The 15,774-nt window shown below is 34.5% G+C and overlaps 1 protein-coding gene across 2 annotated transcripts in view; it reads right to left on the bottom strand.

Annotated features, from left to right (window-relative positions):
- LOC145286340 (synaptotagmin-12-like) overlaps window positions 1-15,774 on the bottom strand; it is a 323,763-nt gene that overhangs the window by 201,412 nt on the left and 106,577 nt on the right. The window lies entirely within an intron of this gene.

Genomic DNA, 15,774 nt, shown 5'->3' with positions numbered 1-15,774 from the left:
TCTTTAATAAACACAAGAGGTTTTAGTGGATCTACGTATAGGAAACCAAATTATACAACAATTATATATATATATATATATATATATATATATATATATATATATATATATATATATATATAGGAAATTTATTACTGTGAGTCCAGAATGAGTTTACAAATTGTTTCAGCTAGAGGAAAATCCTCAAAGAGAGGAAAAAATCCAACTAGCATCGTCAGAATTCATAGATGGACTAAGTTATAAAGTCAAATAAGAATGGATAAATCAAAGATAAAGGGGAGTTAGAAAAGAAGGGATGAGTGGTGGGGAGAGGACGTTGGAGTTTAAAGTAGTAGGAGTGTATTAAAAAAAGAGAGGGGTTTATGATTAAATATTAATTATGTGTAAATTCTTATATACGTTTTTTTTTTTTTTTTTTTTTAACGGTTTAAACTTAAAAGACGCTACTTTTGTTGATAACGGCATAAGTAACAGTTAATTTAAAGGATCACCATGGCAACGGGTTGGAGAGTTAAAGTTAGTGAAGGAACGGGTTGAAAATGGGGTTTAAAGTAATTTAGCGGGGCGGGGAGAGATTGAAAGATATTTATTGTTTATAAAATGGAAAGAAAAAGAAAAGGAAAAATAAGTTAATGAATTATACTTTACAAGTTTATTTTGATAGTGTAATGATATATATATATATAATTAAATATAATATATATATAAATAAATTAGCCGGGCAGGTAGAAATTATACGTTACAGGTTTATTTTAATGAAATAAAATAAAAATAGGTGAAAGCTTAAGTAAGTAACTTAAATAATAAGGGAAAAAAAAACATTTTTAATAAGTAACACACAAATACAAGCACACGCATAAATGTGTACAGCAAATGCACATACGTAAATGGGGGGAAAGCACATGCGTGATTACACATACATATATATATATATATATATATACATATACACATATATATATAAAAAAACATACATACACAAACACATATATATATATGCACACATACACAGATACGTAAAAATACACGCATATATACATATATAAACATATATATAAATACACATACATCCAGATGCACACACTTACACATACATATACATATATATACATATACATACATATATATATATAAATATAGATATAAATTAGCTGGGAGGGGGGGGGAATTGAAAAATATTTTATAAATAATTTTTAAATTTTCGGGCGTTGTAGTTGAAGGAAAGAGAGAAGGAAAAAATATAAATTAATGAATTATAAGTTACAAGTTTATTTTACTAATATAGGAATAGGTAAGAATATCAGTAATTTAATCAAATAATAATAAATTCATAAAATTATTAGGGACATATTTATAATAAGTGAATAAAACACATACACACAGAGAAACACACACACACAAATACACATGTAGAAGATACGCACACAAATACAAAAACATATATATAAACACATACATATACACACATGTAGAAGATACGCACACAAATACAAATTAACTGTTACTTATGCCGTTATCAACAAAAGTAGCGTCTTTTAAGTTTAAACCGTTAAAAAATATATATATATATATATATATATAAATCTCCGAAACAGCTACATGGTAAGCAGCTGATGATCTCCGTTTTCTATTTACAAAATTTTAGTTAAGGTTTTCTCTTGTCATCCTTATGTAATAAAATTCTATTTTAAAATTGAAGACTTTTGCGAAGTCGGCTTATGCAGATGTTAAGTCCGTTTAACAATTTTAGTTAAGCCCTTTTTTTTCATCCTTATAGAAATGAATTCTCTTTGGTCGTTATAAGCTTTTTAGAAATCGGATTATGTAGGTGCTAAGTCTAAGATAGGTTAAAATTAATATTTTTATTAATATTTTTTCCTTCCAGGAATCTAAACTGCATTCTTTATTTGTATTTTTGTATTTTTTTTTTACTCAAAGCTTCTTTAGACCATATATATATATATATATATATATATATATATATATATATATATATATATATATATATATATATATATATAGTAATTTATAAAATATATATGGCGATTAAGCTACACTGAATATTCTGCGTTTCATCCACTATAGGATCCGTCAGGCTTATGCGCATAAGCCTGACGAATCCTATAGTGGATGAAACGCAGAATATTCAGTGTAGCTTAATCGCCATATATATTTTATAAATTACTAACTAGCTCTACCTACGTATTGAGCACTTTTGAAGTAAATACTTAAAGTTTACGCATAAATCTATACTTTCGTATATTAAATTTATGTGAGTAAATATATATATGGAGAGAGAGAGAGAGAGAGAGAGAGAGAGAGAGAGAGAGAGAGAGAGAGAGAGAGAAATGCAAAACATCTATATTCAGAATTCAAAGATGTTGTTCAAGAAATATGTGTGTGTGTGTGTGTGTGTGTGTGTGTGTGTGTTAACATTTTGTGATCATCTAGTCTTTTAATGTTCGTATGATGTTTATTGTCCATGTGTGTAGATATTTTATAACAGCGCGTAAAACAGTTATTGACAATGACAACTTAGACAGTCTTTACCAAAGAGACCGATCACGTCATCGGTGGGGGCACCAGCAAAAGACAAATACCTTTTCAAAGTTTCTTTCGTGTTTTCAGCATTTCCCGGAAACAAAACTAGTTTTAACATTATTCCAAAAAACTTATTCTTAATTAAAATCATGTTATAGTAAAAAATAACATTAAATGAGTTCGTTGTAGCAAAATAAATTATATATACCTATTTTGAAAAAAAAACAAAAAACAAAACAAAAAAAATAAACAAAAAACGACAGAGCCAACAATAATGGACTCTAACCTAATTAAGCAATAATTGGCCAAAAAGACGATAGGCGATTAGCAAAATTATTTGATATCTTAGCAATGGCATCTTTTTAGCTATGTTGCTAGGGCCGATATATCAGCCATGCAGCGTAGGAAGGGTTAAAAAAAAAACTAAAAGAAATAATTTGTTTTTAAATAAAAGGGTCGTAGGAAGGTATCTTCTTTGGCGTCGTTTATTCCTGTAGCATGTTATGCAAATGAGATAAGTAACTAAATAAAGCAAACTAAAGTTGAGTCGCTATGGATAAGTATCTATATGAATGCACATATTCAAGATATTAGTTTATTTTGATCTGTTTAGGTTGGCCAGAAGTAATAAAGGCGCGAGATAAGAAAGCTACCTCTGTAAAATAAATATTGAGAACAATATGTGCAATGATATACGTCCCTAAGGCACTTGTCACGGACAATGAACTGGAATTATGCAAGGAAAGTTTAGTATCATGATTAAGGGAAGTAGGATGTACACCATACAAAAGACAGTCATACCACCCTTAGTCAAATGGCATAGCGAAGCGGAGAAAATGGTCCAAACTGTAAGAATAGGCTTAAATGCATTTTCACCTTTCAACCAGAATATAGAAAATATAAGAAAGAAGCTCTGTTCATGGAATCTGCGTTTAGGTTTAGGCACAAATAAAGTGCGGATAGTAGTTTCAGCTAGACGAGTGTTTTTCGTGAAAGTTTGGCAAGGGGGAACTATAATGCTCCCTTTGCACCTCCAACTGTGCGCGCACACACACACACACACACACACACACACACACACACACATACACACACAAGCGACAAGTGCTGGACTTTGGCAGACTGTACAGGACTTATAAACTTAAAAATTCTTTATCCCACTCTGTCCAAAATAGAGAGGCTAGTAGCCGTAGCATCAACATGATATTTTTTAAAGTCCTTTCGATTATCTAGCCTTAATTTAACGCTACGTCTCTTCCGGTTTAGCAGTGGTCGTAACAGCAAAGACGTCAGGGTTTTTTCCCCGTTCTTTTCCTCCTTCGGATACGGGTTCGAGCCTGCCTTCCTACTACCACTTTTTTTTTTTTTTTTTGCTCAACACACACATCCAAACACCCGGGCAACACCGGGCTAAAATGCTAGTATATATATATTTTTAAAAAAAATAATGCTAAGGAAAGAGGTTACAGACCACATACGGATGAAGAGGGAAGACACTTTAAAAAGGAACGAAATATGAATAGAAATTGTAATAAGGGTTATGTGTTTGGAATCTTCAGGATCCCTATGCATTCTAGGAACATGCTAAGTGAATTTCGACTATACATTTGCTGAAATTTATTTCAATTGACGTCACGTTACTTTTATACCTCTACTCAGCCAATCACTGCTGAGAACATATATAGGCCCCACCTCAAAAATTAAATTTAAAACATACAGGGTGGAACGATAAAATTGTCGCCCTAAAGAAAACAACATTACAGCTTTATTTTTTAAATTTTTATTGAAAAACAAATCAATTCAAGTGACTTGATTATGTAGTAAAGCTGACATCTATTCAATGTAGCCGCCTTCAGCATCAATCACCACCTCGACACGGGTTAGGAACTGGGAGTATACCTTTTCTACAAGCTCCGGTGGAAGTTCGACGAACTCGGCAGATGGTGGTGATCAGATTGGCTTTCATGTTATGGGAGGTCATGTTGGTGATGTTCTCATCATATGCTAACGAAGTAGTTCAGCAGGTTAAAGTCAGGGGAGGTAATATATTGCAGTGGTCTGATCAATATATTGACTTAGTCATATTAACAACATATTAGATTAGTCATATTAAAAATATATTAACTTAGTTATATTAACAATATATTAACTTAGTTATATTAACAATATATTAACTTAGTCATACTAAACCAGCAGTGATAATGTTAATATAGGCATCATCATCAGCAGCAGCAGTATGCAGGTGATTATAGCTCAATGGTTAACGATGTGAACTGACAACCTAGATATGCCAAGTTCGAAACACTTTCAACTTAGGAAGTTGGCAACCTTCATCTGATCCCTCCCGTAAGTACTTGATATCCTTCCAGAAAAAAATTCCAAATAGAAAGATATTTTGGAAACGAATGCCAACAAAAAATCATCATGAATGAAGCTCAACAAACAAACAAACAAACAAGCAGGAGCATTAACATTAATATCATCATCATCAGCAGCAGCAGCATCAACATCATCATCATCAATATCATCATTACCATTACAATTATCATCATCATATGTTTTGCTGTTAGTCTACCAGTAATTATCAAATTGGTCGATTATTATGATGAAATTATAATAGTCGATATTTATGATTGGTAAAAGTATAATTGTTAGATAGAAATATGTAATTGATGTGAAAAGTTATTTTAAGTAGAAATATTTACATTTAATAGTTGCCAGGAATGTTAATTTGATGTTAATTTGACAGATGGAATTTAAGCTTACCATAATATAAGCAAATATACGTGACAAAAACCCAGAAAGGCTACGTGTAGTGATGACGTAATAAACTGTAAAAAAAAAATATATATAGATTTTGAGATGTAGAGTTGTAGTTATGAGGGAGATCAGTTCGATACGTAACACATTAGCAAATGAGGAGTTTTAGGACGCCTATGGATGGAAGTTAGAAGGGGGCAACTTAGAAAAATGTAATCTTATATAAAGCGTGCCAATTCTGAAAAAGAACCCAGCAAGGAATAAATGATTTTATCAAAATATAATTCCCGTCTGAGCGTTTTCACTTTTGGAGAGAATCACCTTTAATTTCAGGACGCATGAAAGGAAGATTTGAAGTATGTTTTTGCTGGTGTTCCAACCGACAATGATATCGAAAAAATGTTAATTTATGTTTACACACATCAACACTCAACAGAGAATACACTAGATGAATCACATATCAGAACGTTAATATTCATAAGTTACAAGAGACTCATTATAGAAACACACACTTATTAAATAGATACCTGTATATATATGTAGATATATACAAAACAAACATATATACTCTCGTTATACAGCTTTGCTGTTTATATACAACCCTAGTATACTACATATAACCGTCTGGTGCCTTTTCAAAACACGTTTATATTACACTAGCCTGGGTCGCTGGCGTTGCCCGGGTGTTTGGAGGCGTGTGTTGAGCAAAAAAAAAAGTGGTAGTAGTCAGACAGATTCGAACACGTGACGTGAAGGCGGAAAAGAAGATCTGACGTCTTACCACTACGCCATGATGCGACCGGAAGAGTAAAGCGTTCGAATTTAATGTAGTCAATCAAAAACAAAAATGACTTGCAGAAATGGCGTTGCTTTTAAACCTCCCACGAAAGCAAATTGGACACAATGTCGTTTTTATTGTGGTAGGAAAACCAGCTCCCCCTAAAAAGGGGGCACTCTGGCAGTATCCAAATAAATAACAATTGTCTCAGTATGAAGGTTTCCCCTATATTGACCAAGGACCAATTACAGAACAGATACTACCCAGCCCAAAGGCCAGGCGTTTTATTTGCGTTTCAATAGTTTTGCTTTATTTATATGAAAAAGACAAACAAACACTAGAGACGACGGCACGGTGGGAACTTTTTTAATTCAATCAAAAAAAAAAAAAAGAAAGAAATTTTTGGAATGCGAGAAATTACGATCTGGGAAGTATGCAAAAACTTCTCGCGGAATCTAACAGACGCAAGAAGCCCGATTTGAAAAGCCTTTTGCAGACATACACTAACGCTCGTGCTATTTCTACCTTTATATAAGAGATATGCCTGTTTTGATGCCCCGCTATCCAAATCATCATCATCATCATCATCATCATCATCATCATCATCATCATCATCATCATCACAATCATCATCACCATCACCATCATCATCATCAGCAGCAGCAGCAGCAGCAACAGCAGCAGCAGCAACAGCAGCAGCAGCAACAGCAGCAGCAACAGCAGCAGCATCGTCGTCATTGGTTTACCGTCCATTCTATATGCTGGCATGCATTGGATGGATTTAAGAAAATGACTGTCAAACTTACTTAATTCTGGCCCTGTCTTTATTCCTCTTCCTCTCAAATCCAATTTTAAGACTTTCTCGAACTTTTCATCTCATCTGTTCTACATCTACTAATACAAGAACTACTCTTTCAACCTGACCATACCATCAAAGTCTCCTGTTCTGCACACAGCTTTATACTGTTCATATTTAATCTTAATTCATCAGATTTAAGCCCTTCCTAGAATAAAAGCATTACACATTTCTTGTATTATTCTCATATCAGTTCTCTTCATGCAACGTATGTCCTCAACCCTCACAACCCAAGTTTTACTTCTATAAATCATCTGCGTAGAGATGTTTATTAGACAGTAGTAACGTTCTCAACCAAGAGAAGATGCTTAAAACATAAAATAGAGAATACAGATTCTAATTCAGATAATCTAAGATAAGCGCCCATAAATTCATTCAATAAGAAACAGGTGGAAAATAATGATTGTCTAAAAGAAGTCGATTGAAGGAACAAAGAGGAAAACAATGGCTGAGCAAGACGAAATATAAAATATAGATTTTATATAAGAGACTGCACCATTCTAAAATCAAAAAGGGTGCCGATAACTGTTAAAGTAAAAGTTTATGTAATTTTTGTCATCCAGTAGTTTTATATGGCATTGATTGTATCACGTGACTAAACAACTAGCCAGTCGCATTGAGGTGTTTCAAAATCAGGTAATGTGTTTCATTACAGGACATCGCCTTATCGAACCCCCCCCCCAAAAAAAAATATCCACCCTCCGTCAAACTACTTCTCTACCCCCTCTATTTAATGAAATGAAAAGTAAAACTTTTAAACTTTTTAGCCATGTCAAACGATCAACGACTGGCCTGTCAGAGTTATGCTTTAAAGGTATGTAAAAAGGCAAAAGAGGCAGAAGAAAGCGAAGGAAAAAGCGGAGATAAAATGTTTTCGATTGGACATCTCTTTACTGTTGAACATCAACCAACTTGGAAAGGAATGAGCAAAAATAAGTCACGTGAGTTCGCAATACACACCAAGCGGAAGATGCGAATCATGACTATAAGAGATGCAAAAATAGGTGTTTATAAAAGCAGTAAAAGAGAAGTCAGCAAAGAAACGAAGAGAAAAACAATGTAAAAAAATCGAAAAAGTGACAAAATTAGGATCGCTATTGTCACTAACGAATAAGTTTTATTATTTTATATATTGAAAGTTGCAAGTTTGGTTAGAAAGAATGATTGACGGATCAGAGTAAAAACACTGACCTCAGTGGATAAACGAAGTCTCTATTTCACAGAAGAGATGTTGCGAGTTTGTCTCTGATGTATCGTTATTTTCACGGAAAGTGTTCAACTGAGCTTCAATCTATGGTCCCCCCTCGCCAAACTTTCACAAGAAACACTCGTCTAGCTGTAAACACTATCAATAATTTCCCCCACTCTTTATCTGTGCCTAAACCTAAACATAGATTCCATGAACAAAGCTTCTTTCTTAGAACTGCACGCCTGTGGAATTGTCTTCCGTTTTCCTGCTTTCCGGCTGACTACAATATGGTTGTGTTCAAGTCTAAGGTAAATAAGTTCTTGATGAGCCGTTCCATATAAGTTATTAAATTTACCAAATTTTCATTACTAATGATTACTATATTGACCAACTTCTACTGTACACTCTTTAACCCTTATCCTTGAGTGGCCTCTGGGCCTTGATAATGTGGTGATGCCTTTGTAAAAAAAAAAAAAAAAAAAAAAAAAAAATCCACCTTTTTTCTGTACAGAACACTCAACAAAACATTTGTGTGAAGGGTTCGTCGTTTATAAGGTTTTCAGAAGGTATAGCGGTAGGCTTATGATGTTAAATAAAATGTGGTCCAAGACATCTCTTTCTCTTCCCCGTCTCTCTCTCTCTCTCTCTCTCTCTCTCTTTGATGCTGTAGTTAATATTTTAAATGTATAATCTGATCTACAATTATTGTCCACTCTGACTTAACTTTAAAAATTTTTAATTTAAAAATAGTCCTCCTTATTTGTGTAAAATTGTTGAGATGATAAAGACGACCTGGAATATAGGTAAGTGTGTGTAATGATGTAAACACACTATAGAGATGAACAACGCATTAGAATGAATTAGATTGTAAGAAAAGAATAAGAACAACTTTATTTCATTTATTATAAAAAGTTGATTTTCATCAAGAAACTCTTGTTGAGACGACGACACCAAATTTTGTATTTGATCATGAAAACAATAAAACACAAATTGTCTAACGTTTTTCCTTCTTTTGAGGAATTGCATTTATCATTTGTTTGCTGACAACCATTTTGCTGAAATGTTGCAGCAAAGTAATTTGCTTTTATTAGTTCTTTGCAGCTGCAGGGCATGGCATTATCTCTTGGAGATTATTGTACAAAATGGAAGGATTTCTCACAATTAATGGCAAATCTTTTAGAGATATTTTTTAGATGCGTCCATCTTCATGAAAGACTTTGTAAGTCGTTCGGTCAGTCTGTATGGTGGTTGTATTTCGAAACAACATTTCTTTGTGGTCAGTTCGAAATATAATTTTCATTGGTCCGTCACCCTTAAGTTCGTAATATCATTTTCATTAGTCTGTCATACTTAATGTAATGTTATTCAGTAACCAACACGTTTTGCCCAGTTTCAGTCGCAAAGGAGACCAAGATAAAGAATAGGAAATAACTCCAACTCGCATTTTTCTGTAGCAACATTTATTTCATTCTCCCCTTACCACTGTGACATCCTTCACATGGTCGTCTTCTCGAGCGTTCTTCACGCTTTGTACGTGATCACGAATGCTATCCACATCTCTCCCATGATCATTCTCTTTCTCTTTTATATAGTACTTTTTTCCACCGGTGACGTCACTTCGCATACATTTACGTCTGTGCATCTGCCCTATGTTGCATTATTGGTGAAATAGCATTTTTATTGGATTGTCACACTTAAGTATAAAATATCATTTTCATTAGTCTGACACACTTAAGTTTGAAATAGCGTTTTAATAGGCCTGTCACACGTTTTTTTTATGTTAAGTTTGAAATAGCGTTGTCATTGATCTGTCATGTTTGAAATAGCATTTTCATCGGTCTGTCAAGTATGAAATAGTCTTTCGCTAATCGTCACACTGTTACATCTAATGAAACATATCATCGGTTTAATACCAACTTAAGAATGAGAAGAGGACAAAATACAAACTTTATTCAACAACCTACAGATTAAATGGTAAGGTAGTAAGCGCTGAATGCGCGATGATTAAAGTCTATGATGTGAAACGCGTTTTGTTTATCTCTTGTCATGGCCGACGTCGTCTTTTTAAAGACAATCTTCCTTCCTATGTTCAAGGGAAATAATTAGATTATTTTAGGTCAAAACTTAACACACACACTTTGAAATTTTAAATGACATTTTTTGATTGGTCAAAGTTAAGTTTGAAATTAAATATTCATTGGTATATCAGGTTTAAATTCGAAATAAAATTTTCGTCGATAATGTCTGAAATATAATATTTTAGAACTTATTAAAAACAAAATAAGTTTTGTAATGGGAATTTATTCCCGCTGATGGGCAACACGTACACTTCTAACAAAATCTCTCTCTCTCTCTCTCTCTCTCTCTTTCTCTCTCTCTCGCTCTCTCTTTGTACCTTTCTCTTTCCTTTTCCTTTTCATTTGTTTCAGTGAACGACTAGGTTTTAGACAAGCCCGTTCCACAGCAGACATCCTAACTGTGATCTCTGAACGTATATACCATTCACTGGACAAAGCGGGGAAGGGCATAGCGATAGCTCTAGATATATCTAAGGCTTTTGACAGGGTATGGCATGAGGATCTCCTCAGGAAAATTAGATCATACGGTATCACTGGTAGAATACTTAACATAATTAAATCCTTCTTAGAAAAGAGAAAAATACAGGTTGTCCTCGACGGTCGTACATCTAAACAATATGATATAAATGCGGGGGTGCCCCAGGGTTCTATCCTTGGACCTCTATTGTTCCTGATATTCATAAATGACCTCCCTGACAAAATTGCCTCTGAGATGGGTATATATGCTGATGACACTACACACTATGGCAGGCACGACAGGAAGACGAATGAACACATTTCTAAAGAAATGGCAGAAACACTAGAGGAAGACCTCCAATCTGTGGTGGAATGGGGACAAAAGTGGTTAGTCGTGTTCAATGCTGCCAAGACTAAACTAGTTTCATTCAATAATTACAAGAAACCCTCTCTACCACCTATAGCAATGGCCAGTGACTCTTTATCTGAGAGTACATCTTTCAAACTCCTTGGCCTAACGTTCACAGGAAACATGAGTTGGAACAATTACATTGAAGGCATTGCCAGGGCCGCTGCAAGAAAGGTGGGCTCTCTCTACCGTGCTAGAAAATTACTAACACCCGAAAGTATCCTGTACCTCTATAAGGCCACCATTCGCCCATGTATGGAGTATTGCTGTCACATCTGGGCTGGTACATCTGCTACTAGTCTCTCGCTCCTTGACAAGGTTCAAAAGAGAGTCGCAAACCTGATAGGCCTTGAACTGGCATCTAAGCTTCAGCCATCGACGAAATGTTGCATCCCTCTGCCTTTTCTACAAGTATTTTAGTGGTGAATGCTCTGACGAACTGCAATCACTTGTGCCCCCACGACGTGAGCACTCTCGACAAACCCGACAGGCTACTAAATCCCACCCCCACACTGTAGAGATCCCTAGATGTAAAAGATCTTTTTACTCCAATAGTTCCTTCCCCAGAACCGCTAGACTCTGGAATTCCATTCCAGGTCCCTGCTTCCCCAACAGTACTGACGTGTAGAAGTTCAAGTGTAACGTGAACCGACATCTTGCTGGCCAAATCCCTACATAGTACCCCAGTAGTTGTTGCCCCTGATAGTAGCCCCCTAAACCAAAGTGGCAATGTGCCTTGTTTGGGGTGAAAATGTAATAAAAAAAAATTAAAAACAAAAAAAAAGGTTACTTTAAAGTCATGGGTGAGCAAACTACGTGAGCAAAAGTCAGGGGTGGAAAAACTACGACCCGTGGGTCGCATGTCAGTAAAGTTGCCAAAGGAATTCATGCGACCCTCTAAATACTGAATATTGAATGCACAAAAGGATTTTATATTCAGTAATGTGAAATCGGAATTTAAGTAATCAACAAATTGTTCTTCTCGCTTGCTCTCTTTTTTTTTTTTCTTGCCCTTTTTTTTACGAGAGGTATATTGGAAAATATACTATGCGGCCTAATTTTATTTTTTTTTTAATGTGGCCCTTGCACTGAAAAGTTTGCCCACCCCTCTTTTAAACCAATCCTAAGAATGAAAACTATTGTTCTAGCAAAAACCACGTCCTTTTAATCCTTCCTTGTTCACGGGGGAAAACAAGAATATTGCACTCGGGTTTGCTTCGTTTGGGTTAATGACGCATGTACTGTGACGTCATAGATTTGCTAATGTTTGCCTCACTATTTTAACATGCAATTTTCTTTCTCTTCCTCTAACAAGTTAAACTTTCATCACCCAATTCAAATAATCTATGAACGTATCTTTTAATATACGTTCAGTGAATCTTTGAATTTGGTGAATATTTTTAAATATTAAGAAAACTCTTGATTACATGAAAATTTGACCACATATATTATCATGTATTTGACTTCTTGAGAATAGATGAGAATAGAATGTGGACCACAGGCTTTTTTAACTGACATTTAATTCTCACTTTGTTCCTATGTTTTTTGTTTTTTTTTGCTCTTCTCAATTCACAAGTGTTGTTTCTGGCAAAGGAAGAAGAATTGCTGTTTTTTGAGTCAGCTGTTATTTTGAATAGCGGGTATGTGAAGGGTTTTTTTTTTTCAACGTTGTGTCCGTGGTAACTTAGTTCTTTCTTTATTCTTGTTTTTTTTTATTATTTTTCTTCCTTTGAAGATTGTAATGCCGGGTATGGGGCAGCCAAACCAGCTGCCAACATTGCCCCGCTTGTGCGGTATAAAAAAAGGCATATGTTGTGTATATATATATATATATATATATATATATATATATATATATATATATATATATATATACACACACACACAACATATGCCTTTTGATATCAAATAAGGCAACATATATATTGTTTTTGTGCCGACTAACACACTCACACACACACACACACACACACACACACATATATATATATATATATATATATATATATATATATATATATAATATATATATACAAAATCATATATATATGTTGCCTTATTTGAATGCCACCAGATTAAATGTAACTCATATTGGGGAATGGTGTTTATATGATCGATGTGCATATTTTACTATTAAAAACGTACATGTTTATATACGTATTTTTGTGACCTATTTGCGTTTGTGATGTTTATATACTTATTTGAATCGTGTATAGGGGTCACTAAATGTCTATAGAGTTCTTCACTATTTGAACCATTTGTTGTCTATTCTACATATATCTTTAACCGTCTATTTACAGCCTTTGATCAATCTAAGTATTGATGCGTGCATGTATGTCAGACATGTATTTACGACATACCTTTTCAACTGCGTCGTTGGTCCTCTGTCTCTTGGTTTACATGATAATTTCATCTGTTCTTGGATGGAGCTGGAACCTGCTGGGCAAAGAGATTTCAAACAATCGATGATTTTTTTTATATAAGATTTTATTTCACTTCCCAGGTATCGATACGCAGAAGGATAGAAAGTGAATATATCTGCTCTCTTGCTTTCTCAGTCTCCATTTTGAGGCATGTCATCTCATTCCCAGGGGGAAGACGATCCGTTAATCCATCCGCTCTGTTTGATGTCCGAATTCCAACTTAACAATATGTCCAGCTAACCAGAATACATAACGGACGACTTGTCCGGTTTACAGTTTGACAAGGTCTTGATATGTTTTGATGACTTTATCAAAACATGGTTCACATCTCTCGTTTACTTCCAATTAGATAGATAGATATATAATTAAACACACAGATAGATACACCGATAATTAGATAAACTAATAGATAGACAAATACGGATAACTACTCGCCAACATAATCAACATAATCAACATAATCAACCACGTTTCCAACATTATAGATGCAGCACTCTCTTTAGATACTAGCGCCCAAATACACGTATTTGGTGACTTTGATGTCTCCTACAGTTTCTCAAGCTAAACAGTTACAGCTAGTAGCAGCATGCATAGTTTATTTATATTTCATTTCCTTGCAAAGACTGTCATGTTCTTGATTAGTCTCCCAGCTCATGGTAATCAGCAAACATCACTTCTTGATCTATTCCTGACGACATTTTATGACAAATGTCCACGAGCGATTTTCTTCTTAAATTGATGGGAGCCAGCTCACCCCACTATGGGATATAATTGTGACAAGAAAAAAAAATTCATACGCCATAAATAGCTAGAGTTTCCCCAACTTTTTCGGCAAACTCCTTGCCCCCCTAGAACACTCGGATACCTACTACTATCCCCCCCTACATGCATCCTTAAATAATAATGTTAGCAGTAGTTGTAGTACATAATTACAAAACTAGTACATAAGTGAAAATAAATAATTGAATAGTCATATAGCTTTGTTAACATATGATTCTTGAATTACTTTTTCCAGTTAAAACTAAGTGTGATGTCATCAATTTCCACATGAATTGGGAATCCCAAAGAAAATGGGTTGAGAAACACATAGTAATGTTACTAGAAACTTTCTGTTTCTTAACTTAATGTTACTAGAAACTTTTAATCTTTCACCGTCCTCCCAAAGGATCACACGGATCCTCTATATGATAAATTTGGCCACGGCCTACCTGAAGTCTCGAAACGCCTCCACTGGTGGGCGATACAGACTCCGTTGGGTAATTCTAAGCTAAATAAAGAGAACTATCCTATGAATGAATAAAACTATTTTTAAGACATTGAAAGAAACAATCACATAAAGAAATGCACAAAGAAACAAATGTTCAACGACTGATAATCATTCAACATCGCCCACCATTCGCAGTTTCGCTCACAGAAACCAAATTTCTAAGTAAATTCAATATATTTGCACAATTACTGTCATCAGCAAAGGATAAATGTATTCATCTTATCAAATTAAACAATTAAAGAATAACGAAAACAGATAGTCTTAAGTTTTACGTATTTAATTTGTGTGTTTAATGACGAAAGTACGATTTCAAACTTAAGCGTGGCAGACAAAGGAAAATGCTATTTCAAACCGACAAAATATTTCTTGAATTTTTTTCTTTTACTTTTTTTTTGCCCCCAGACAAAGCATATTGCCACTTGAACGTAAGGTGCTACTAGTTGGGATCGTGTCTAACGGAGGAGTGTGACATGTTGAGCAGCAAAATATCTCTTCATATAAAAGTTTAACTTCTGCGGGAGAATACAGTCAGGAAGCAGGTAACAGTGAGGGAATACCAAGGTTTGCAGTCTGAAGGGAAAAAAAACTATTAGAGTAGACAGCTTTTCGGTATCTAGTAACCTCTACAGTGAAGAGGTAGGATTTTGCTGCTTGTCGGGTTAGTCAGGAGTATGTACGTCAAAGGGGAAAACGTAAATATCACAGGCCTACGAACATGCTACTTCAAACCTAAGCTTAACAAAAAGATGAAAATATTATATCAAACAAGCATAAAAGACCGATCGATTGATGGATTGTATCTTATGTTAATGCTATTAGAAATTTGTTTATGTTAGTCGGGTTTTTAATACAAGAGTTGTGCCCATGTGGAGAGTTGCCTTCTTTTGCCTGGGTTTATGCTGACATGTTATTTAAGCTGTTGAGTAACTTGGACTTATCTTTTCTTTGTATATAAAAATGAGTGCTTACGTGTACTCGCTCTCTTCGTCTGATCATGTGAATAAATGCTGACGGATT

This window comes from Euprymna scolopes, chromosome 10, assembly GCF_053919585.1.
Source record: "Euprymna scolopes isolate OS-2025 chromosome 10, ASM5391958v1, whole genome shotgun sequence".
Taxonomy (NCBI): Eukaryota; Metazoa; Mollusca; class Cephalopoda; order Sepiida; family Sepiolidae; genus Euprymna; species Euprymna scolopes.
The sequence above is the reverse complement of the archived record's forward strand: the minus strand, read 5'-3'. Positions and strand labels throughout refer to the sequence as shown.